This window comes from Malania oleifera, chromosome 2 (assembly GCF_029873635.1).
Source record: "Malania oleifera isolate guangnan ecotype guangnan chromosome 2, ASM2987363v1, whole genome shotgun sequence".
In the NCBI taxonomy this organism is placed as follows: Eukaryota; Viridiplantae; Streptophyta; class Magnoliopsida; order Santalales; family Ximeniaceae; genus Malania; species Malania oleifera.
Genome location: NC_080418.1, coordinates 30,803,004 through 30,813,202, shown reverse-complemented (window position 1 = coordinate 30,813,202; position 10,199 = coordinate 30,803,004).

Sequence of the window (10,199 nt, the reverse complement as noted above, 5' to 3'; positions counted from 1 at the left end):
TAAGCCAAAAAATCTGGCGTCGGTCGACCGAAGTTTTTGTAAACTTCATTTTAACCCTAATCTTTGACCATAACTAATTAGTTATTTTAAAAAAGATTTTCTATAAAAAGTGTTGGTTCCTAGGGTTAGTTTACGACCATCTTGAGCTTATCATCCATATCATGCATGCCATGCACTATTACATACCAAAATATAAAACCAAAATGCAATACAATGAAACAAAACATGTCTTCTTCTTTTACTCTTTATTTTCCCATGGAATATGCCAGGAGTATATGCTCTTTAAGTTCTTTTTTGGCATCCACTTCACTTTCATGTGTGTATTTTGAATGATTAACTTGTGCAAGTACTTAGGCACATACATTAGTAACTTGCGGTTTGTCATTATCAAAACCAGGGATCAAACTCAAAAAGTCAACAATATATCATCCCAACGACCATAAAACGACTAGTAGCCCATTCTTCCAATGAATACAAGTTCATAGACTTGATTAAACATGGTTTTGATGATTTTTACATGAGTTTAGTGATTAACATCTTTTGAATACAAAACCTAAGCACTTTGCATTTTAGTTCTTCATATCAAGTGCTCAATTTCTCTTTTGCTCTCTAATCTTGTTTGATTCATTACTTGAGAGATTAGTGTGAGGTTTGTTTTGTATTTGACATCAGCTCGATTAAAGGAGCATCATTTTGTATCTCATCTTCTAGTTGTAAAGGGATTGGTTCCCGTATTGAAGGTTCTTGGTGAACCATTGTTGAAGGTTCTTGGTGGACCATTTTGCAAGGCTTCTTAGTGAACCTTGCAGCTCTTGGTGAGCATTGAGGGATTTTTTCCCGTGTTGTAAGGCTTCTAAGCTGGTGAAGGAGTTTTTTAGTGGTTTGTGGAATCCTTGAGTTGGTCTCAAGGCGTGGACGTAGGTGTTGAATTTATGAGCCTAATCCCTATTTTGATGGTGACAAAGCACAATGATCTTATGTGTGTTTTAAGTACTTGAACAAGTTTACATCTTGGCATGCACATAAGATTAAAGGACATGGAAGTTAGGAGAAACTTGAACCACATCATCTGTCATATTCCATGAAGGCAGAAGAGTAAAGAAGAAACATGAAGATATTTGTTTATCTCAATTGTAAATGCATTTTAGTTTTTGTTCTGTAATAACGCATTGCATGCATGATGCGGATGGAAGCTCAATAATGACCATAGACAAACCCTAAGCACCAACACTTTTCACAGAAAACCTTTTCTTAATAACTAAAATTATACAAAAAGATTTAAATTGGCTAGGGTGAAAAATTAGGGCTAAAATTATATTTTGAAATAGGCCTGATCGACCGAACCTTCATGTTTATATTATCTCGGTCGACCGAACTCACCCTAATGGCAAAATTGTATTTTTTGATCAAGTTCGGGTGACCGGCCCCTAAAATGAACTAAATGTTCAGCCGACTGATGATATATTTTGGTCTATCATTTGCTCCTCAGCCAACCGACCTTATAAGTCAAAAGGGCTTCGGGTGACCAAACCTACGAAGGTTTGGAATCGCCTTTCGGTTAACTGACCGATGCTGCCCACAGCTAACCAAACTTGTTTTAAATTTCAAAATTGTTGTGTGCGTTCAGTCAACCGATGTTGAAGGTCAGCTGACTGAACCTCTCGGGTTCTCAAATTTTTACTACACTAATCTAGGTTAAATTTTAATTAAATATTTTTAAAATTCCCACCGTTTCCCTAACGGTCATAATTTTCAAAAATTCTATATCTACCCCTTCATAACTCCTAATTAGTAACTTGATCAGCCCAAAATTCTCTCCAATTTTATACTTAAATTTTTACTCTCTTTCTATTTTCTTTTGGAAAATTATTCTTGAAAGAGAGCTTTGATTTATTTTCTTTTACTTTCCTCATTAGCAAACTCATTGTTCTTGAGGATTTTTTAAGGAACCTTTCATTTGGTCATTTATTTTTATTGTTCAAAGCATAATGATTACGCACCTAAATTTTGTAATTAGGTATTTAAAATCATGCATTAATGATTATATTTTTAATTAAATGCCTAATCATATTCAATCTTTTAACATTGCGCTCAATTTATAATAATTAATTTTTATTTAATAACTTACGGATTTTCTAGATTTTATTACTGCATGAAATATTTGGAAGTTAAACCCGAAATTAAAAGTGTTCGTGAAGGACCAGACACTACACTAGAGCCATGCATGTTTAAAGGGTCTTATAAGTTGGCCGTAGGCTTCATGTATATGGGTTGTGTACGTGATGGGCCTGAGCTTTGAAAAGAGAAGGAGAGCATTTAAAGAAAAAAAAAGAAAAAAAAAATTAATAGTTTAGTGGGCTTTGAAATGCAGACGGCCATGCGTGAAGGTGTGTGGGTTGGAGCCAAAATGAAAGGAAAAAAAAAACAAAGGGTCCAAGTCTTGATGTGACCCGACCATGCAAAGAAAAAGAAAAGAAAAGAGAGAACCCATGTGCGTGTGCGCTGGGTAGGGCTTCCTCAAGGGGGCTTTAAAGCTTTTCTTTTACCTCAGCGCCTGACCCTTACCTACTCTCGCCTCCTCTCCTGTTTGTCTCACTTTTCTTCTCTCCTCTCTTCTCTCCCTCTTCCCTTTCTCTGTTTTTTTTAGCATCTCTCTTATCTCAATCCTCTTGGCCTCCTCTCTATCTTTCCCTTTCTTTGTCTTCTCTCTCTTTCCTCTCCCTCTCAACTTTGCTGGTTTTGATGTCTGCTACCTGTGCCTGTTGCATGGGAACAACCCGAGAGCCTGCTGTGTGCTGAAGGAAGGATCTGAGTACTCTCCTACTATGTGCTGCTGCTGCTTCAATCCCACAAACCCAAAAGCCTTCTTCCCTTGCCGCTCTCTGCTGCTGCTGAAGGATGAACCCAAAGCCGCTGCCTCTGCTGTTGCTGGAGGAGGAACCCAAACAGTTTTTTGGAATATCTTATACGGCCAGCTACTCTCTCTCTCTCTCTCTCTCTCTCTCTCTCTCTCTCTCTCTCTCTCTCTCTCTCTCTCTCTCTCTCTATCTCTATTTATTCTTTCTTTTTTATTTTGAATCTTGAACAGTTTGTGAGAACTATTTTTTTTTCCTATTATTAAAAGTCGGTCTTGTTCTTGTTTAAGTTTAATTTTTTTTACATTGGTTTTTATTTTTAAATCTCTCTATTGAAGGTTTCATTAAATTCTAAATTTTTAATTAGTTTTGTTCTTGTTTGAATTAATTATTGTCTCAAGTTTAGGGCTTGATTAATTTTCTTAGTGCTTATTAGTAAAGGTAGTATTTTTAGTATTCAGTAATTTGTTAAATTTTAATTTTGTCTGGTCTCCATATTAAAACTAGTACATTTATTTAAGTGAACTTCAATTAGTGTTTAGCATATTTAGTATTTATTTAGTTGAATGTTGCAGGTCTATTTATCTCGTTATTCTGGTGTTGCGTACGAATTTTATTTAATTTTTCCACACGTGTTTAATTTTTAGTCAAATTTTAAATTTTATTGCGAAAATCTAAAAAAAAAAAAAAAAATCGAGGAACTTGAATCTAAACTGTGTTCAGGAACTCTTCTTTTCTTAATTTCTTTTGAAATTACACTAAATTTGGAATTAAACTATAGTCCCTGAGGAGACGATCTGGCTCTTGGGCTAATTATTACATGATTGAACTCGTATAGTTGGGATAGCTTTCGAGCTGCTTATTTTTCGAGTAAATCAAGTTTTTGGTGCCGTTGCCGAGGATTGCCAGATTTAATTTCAAAATTTATGTTTTTCCAATTATTTTGATTTAAATAAAATAAAAGATAAAAATTGAAAAATTTTGAAAACTTTGATCATGCTTGTTTGCTGTTGTGTTGGTGAATTTCTACTGTTTGCATTGATGTTTGATGCCTTGGGTCTGAGATCTTTCGAATCGACTGTCTAAAATCTCACTTAGCACTAGTAGTGACACATAGAGCACAAAATTTGATTGTTCTCTTGTTACTTTTACGAGTGATTCTGAAATTGATTTGAGGGAGTTATGGCCGCACCTACTCCACGTACACTTTCAGATTTTTTGCAGCCTACACACACTTCTACACCTTCTTGCATTGTTTTACCACAAGATGCACCGAACTTCACAATTAAGCATGGTATATTATTTGTGATACCCCAGTTTCATGGGATGGACTTTGAGAGTCCATATCAACATTTGATAGATTTTGAGTTGGTCTGTACCACTTTCATTAATAGGGCTGGAACTGATGTGTACGTCAAACTTCTCTTGTTTCCTTTTTCTTTGAAAGATAAGGCAAAAATTTTGTTTAACTCTCTGAGACCTATCTCTATTACTACTTGGGCTGAAATGTAGCGTGAGTTCTTACACAAATTCTTTCCTTTTAAGAGAACTCAAAACCTGTAGGAGCAGATCAGTCAGTTCATGCAGAATGATGACTAGACCTTCCAAGCTTGTTGAGAGAGGTTCAAGGACCTAATGAATATATGTCCACATCATGAATTCAAATCTCGGAGGTTAGTAAATTATTCTATACTGCCTTTACCCTTGAATGTAAACAATTTGGCCAGACAATGTGCAACAGGGAGTTCTTTAACAAGGAACCAGATGAGGCTCTATCATTCTTAGATTACTTAACTGAAAGTGTCCAATAATGGAACACACGATATGATTGGGCAGTAATGATAGCATAACCTCTCAGAGCAATTGGTGGTGGAGGTAGATACGAGGTCAAAGAGGAAACTAATTTACGGGCTCTTATTGCTTGCTTTGTCTAAAAAAATAGAGGTTATGGAGTCAGAGAAAGTGTAAGCTGCAAAATCGGCAGAGGATTGTCCACTTCTACCAGTATTGCAAGAGAGTGGATCTAATCAGATGCAATAAGAAATTTGGGTTAAAAAAATCTCAAAATCAGCCATTCTCGAACACTTATAATCCGGGATGAAGGAATCACCCGAACTTCTCATAGAGGAATGATTAGTCTGGTTCATCTTCCTCACAGTTTCAGTAACTTCCTCAATCTTATGCGCCACCTCCACAGCCACTATATCATCCAGTTGCAGCTCCTCAGCAGTAGTATCAGCTGCAAGCCTGCAACAGATCTCTTAGAGCTATGCACCTTAGGATTTCAACCTAATTTAGCTCCTATTCCATCAAAGAAATCTTCTGATAATAGTATGACAATAATGGCGAATATGTTTTAGCAATTCATGCAAATTCACGTCACGACCAACAATCAGAATACTCAAGCCATTAATGAATTAAGAAAAACTATTAATAAAATAAGTACACAGCTCAATACCTTAGAAAAAGGAAAATTTCCAGTACAACCTCAGCCTAATCCCCAGGTATATCGATAACAATTGCAACCAGTGCATACTATTTCAGGGAATTCTATTGAAAAGGCAAAGGCTTATATTACCTTGAGGAGCGGAAAAGAAGTTTCCCATCCTGAGATACCCATTAATCAACAAATAGTTGCCTCAACACCTGACGTGGCAACTGAGATAGATGAAGTAAAATAAAAATTAGATGAAGCAAGCTCAGATTCAAGGAAGTCAATTAATGTGGAGGACGAGACTAGTAAAGAGTACCAACTTGTGGTACCCTATCCTTAGAGGTTAATAGCTAGTCAAAAGAACAAATATCATAATAAAATTCAAGAAATCTTCAAGCAAGTGAAGATCAACATTCCACTTTTGGAAGCTATACAACAAGTTCCTGCGCATGCAAAATTTCTAAAGGACCTATTGTTATTAAAAAGGAAATTGAACATAAAGAAGAAAGCTTTCTTGACCAAGCAAGTTAGTGGGTTGATATTGAGTCAGACTCCTCATAAGCTCAGAGATCCTAGTTCTCCCACTATTTCTATTATGATTGGTAAATCTCGTATTGGGAGAGTCTTACTTGATTTGGGGAGTAGTGTGAACTTGCTCCCATTTTCAATATATGAGCAGTTGGGGTTAGGTGAGTTGAAGAAAACACCCATGATGCTACAGTTGGCAGATAGATCATTAAAAGCTCCACGAGGCGTTATTGAAGATGTATTAGTACAAGTTGACAAATTTTATTACCCAGTAGACTTCGTAGTTTGGATATGCATCAACCTATCTCCAACATCTGCCAGTCACCTGTTATCCTTGGGCGGCCATTCCTTGCTACCTCCAATGCATTGATCAATTTTCAAAGTGGAGTATTGAAGCTCACATTCAGAAATATAACAATGGAGATGAACGTGTTTAATGCTCACAAGACGCCGACTAGGTGTGATGATTCAGAGGTACATGCAGTTGATGTGGTAGATGATTTGGATATTTCAGAGTTGTTGTCAGCATTTGGTTCTGATAGTTCATTTGAGAGTGAATCTCCTAAGCAACCTGAGGTATTTGATGAAAAAGTTCCCTTGATTAGAGAGTTGCCACAATTAGAGGGGAAGTCCACAGAGATAGATGCAATACCTGCTTGTGATGCGCAATGGAGACTGAACCTAACCATGACAGAGGTGGTAAAGAAAGAAGTGCTGAAATTTTTAGATGCCGACATCATCTATCCTACCACTAACATGTCATGCGCCCCTTAGTTTGATGATATTGTGAACTACCTTGTCACCGACCGAACACCAAAACATGGGGTAAGGCAGGATAAGCGTAAGTTCTTTGTAGAGATCAAGATCATACTTAAGAAGACGGGTTGTCCTAATCGAAAAGTCTGGTTAGGGAATTTGGTTGATGCTCTTTGGGCCTTCTGAACTGCTTTCAAGAAAAATTTAGGGATATATCCCTACAGGTTAGTTTATGGTAAGGCATGTCATTTACCTGTTAAGATTCAGCATCATGCATTATGGGTTATAAAACAGATTGACTTTTCACTTGATGATGCCAAAGGCTTGAGAAAGTTGCAGGTCTGTGAGCTTTAAGAATCCAAAAAGGAAGTTTATGACAAGGCTCTCTTAACGAAGAAGCGAATGAAGTTGCTGCATGACAATAAAATCAAGGATGAACAACTTTTCCTGAATCAGCAAGATCTTCTTTATGACTTTAGATTACATCTGTTTCCTGGGAAGCTAAGGTCCCGACGGGGTGGTTCGTCCATCGCTGAACATGCTCATTCCCACGGTGCAGTAGAAATTATGGATCCAACAAATGGTAATAGTTTCATGGTCAATGGACATCAGCTCAAGCCTCTTATAACTCCCTTTGATCCAAATGAAGAGGTCTTGCTTCTGCAAGACCCTAGGGGAGTTTTCTGACCTTTCTCTCTTACTGTTTTTCTTTTTCTTTTTGTTTTATTTGTTTCTTTATTTGCATTTTTATTTTCTTTTTCTATTGCATTAGTTGGTAGTGATTTTATGTGTTTTTTTTTCTATTAGCTTGTTTCCCCCATGCACAGTTTTTCTATTTCCCCTATGCTTTCATATTGAGGACAATGTTCTGCTTTAGTTGGGGGGGGGGGGGTGAGAATTTGCATGTGACACTGTGCACGTCTACTTGCTAAGTTTTGTTTTAAATAATTTTTTTTTTAAAAAAGGTATTGAAGATGGATGATTATGCCATGATTAACACTGACTTATACCTTTCACACACTTGCATATAACCTAAGAGTTACACACTCGAGTTATTTATGTGTAGTTTCTCCCTATATGGTTTATCTAGAAATTAGAACTTCATGAAGGTTGACTGGTAGTTGATTCGTGTTAATCTGGCTATATAAACTCTTGCATTTACATGGTATCTCATGAGGTTGAAAATATATGTTCACGTGACTTGTAGCACTTAGGGTTCCTGTGAGCACTAAGAGAGAGCCTGTGGTGACTTTGATACCTTGTGAGGTATTGTTGAGCCATTTATCGTTCTTTTGAGTTTTTGACATTAACTCAGAGTTCATGAAACTCAACTTTCCTTTTTTAAAAAAAAAAAAAAAAATTTCTGGATACTCTTTGTACACTAGTCTTGATTTTTGACTTGCTAGCCTAGAGGTGACATCCAATCGGGAAATAGAAACCTAGGTATTGTAGCCTACTCAAGATGTGAAGGCTGAGCCACCCCTAGAAATAGACTTAGTTCATGGACTATTGTTCGAGTTTAATTCACATGGGTGGTATGAAGATGAAAAAAGAAGTGTAATGATTGTCCTAACTAACCATGAAAAGAAAGAAACTGAAGAATGAGCAGAAGAAAGAAAAAAAAAAACAAAAGAAATAGAAAGGCACATGAATAAAGTGAAAGATTAATACTTGCTCCACACAAATACCACAAAAAGTTAGGGACACGACATCTGTTCTCCACATATGAAGACTCTTCAACTGCCTAATGCCTCAGATGTATTCATGCCTGGTTTGTGAATAAGTTGATCTAGGGTGGCCTTAGTTGGATATGGCGGGTAGGTGAGAAGATGCTAGGGTAAAGGACCCGACACCTCACAAGTCGGCTGGATCCTTTTCTAACTAGTTTACTCCATACATTTAGCATTTGTTCCTTGCAATTTGTGGGATGTTTGATTGCGACACTCCTCTTCACATATGATGAGTGAACCTATCCTTTTTGAGTGTTTTTGAGGGTATGCTAGTTTGGTCGAGTCAAAACGACCGTTTTGTAGGTGTCCATGGATATCCTGAGTGTAACGAGTCATACACATTACACATACCTTGAGATTTAGCCTATTTATACTCGAATTTATATGGCTACATTAACTCTGAATTGTAATTGCCGATTAACTTTATGTGAGTATACTGCTCTTGATGGCTTTACAATGATGAAACTTGCATGAATGATCTGTTTTAGAGTTACGTAAATTATGTATAAACGAGCTGGTCTGTAATCTGGTTATATTCTTGTATGTGAAATTGTATGGTTGTGTCGCATGTGCATTCATTTCATGTTTGTTGGAATTAGTGTTTGTGGGTACCACCCTGGATTTTATTCACGTTATTTTCTAGAGACTAACAAAACATTAGTTGGGGGGGGGGGTGTGATTACGCACCTAAATTGCGTAATTAGGTATTTAAAATCATGCATTAACGATTTTATTTTTAATTAAACGCCTAATTATGTTCAATCCTTTAACATTGCGCTCAATTTATAATAATTAATTTTTATTTAATAATTTACGAATTTTGTGCATTTTATTACTGCAGGAAATATTTGGAAGTTAAACCTGAAATAAAAAGTGTTCGTGGAAGACCAGACACTACACAAGAGCCATGCATGTTTAAAGGGTCTTATAAGTTGGACGCGGGCTTCATGTATATGGGTTGTGTATGTGATGGGCCTAGGCTTTGAAAAGAGAAGGAGAGCATTTAAAGAAAAGAAAAAGAAAAAGAAAAAATAGTTTAGTGGGCTTTGAAATGCATACGGCTATGCGTGAAGGTGTGTGGGTTGGAGCCAAAATGAAAGAAAACAAAAAGGGGTCGAATCTTGATGTGACCCGACCATGTAAAGAAAAAAGAGAGAATCCATGTGTTTGTATGCTGGGTAAGGCTTCCTCAAGGGGGCTTTAAAGCTCTTCTCTTATCTTAGTGCCTGAACCTCACTTACTCTCGCCCCCTCTCCTCTCTGCCTCACCTTTCTTCTCTTCTCTCTTCTCTTCCTCTTCCATTTCTTTGTTTTTTTTTTTTAGCATCTCTTTTATCTCAATCCTCTTGGCCTCCTCTCTATCTTTCCTTTTCTTTATCTTCTCTCCCTCTCCTTTCCCTCTGAACTCTGTTGCTTCTGCTAACTGCTACCTGTGTCTACTGCATGGGAACAACCCGAGAGGCTGCTATGTGCTGAAGGAAGGACCCAAGTACTCTCCTACTACGTGCTACTGCTTCAATCCCATGAACCCGAGAGCCTTCTTCCCTTTCTGCTCTCTACTATTGCTGAAGGAGGGACCGGAAGCCACTGCCTCTACTGCTGCTGAAGGAGGAACCCAAACAGTTTTTTGGAATATCCCATATGGCCAGCTGCTCTCTCTCTCTCTCTCTCTCTCTCCCTCTTTATTCTTTCTTTTTTTATTTTGAATCTTGAACAATTTGTGAGAACTATTTTTTTTTCTATTCTTAAAAGTCAATCTTGTTCTTGTTAAAGTTTAATTTTTTTTACATTGGCTTTTATTTTTAAATCTCTCTATTGAAGGTTTCATTAAATTTTAAATTTTAAATTAGTTTTGTTCTTGTTTGAATTAATTATTGTCTCAAGTTTAGGGCATGAT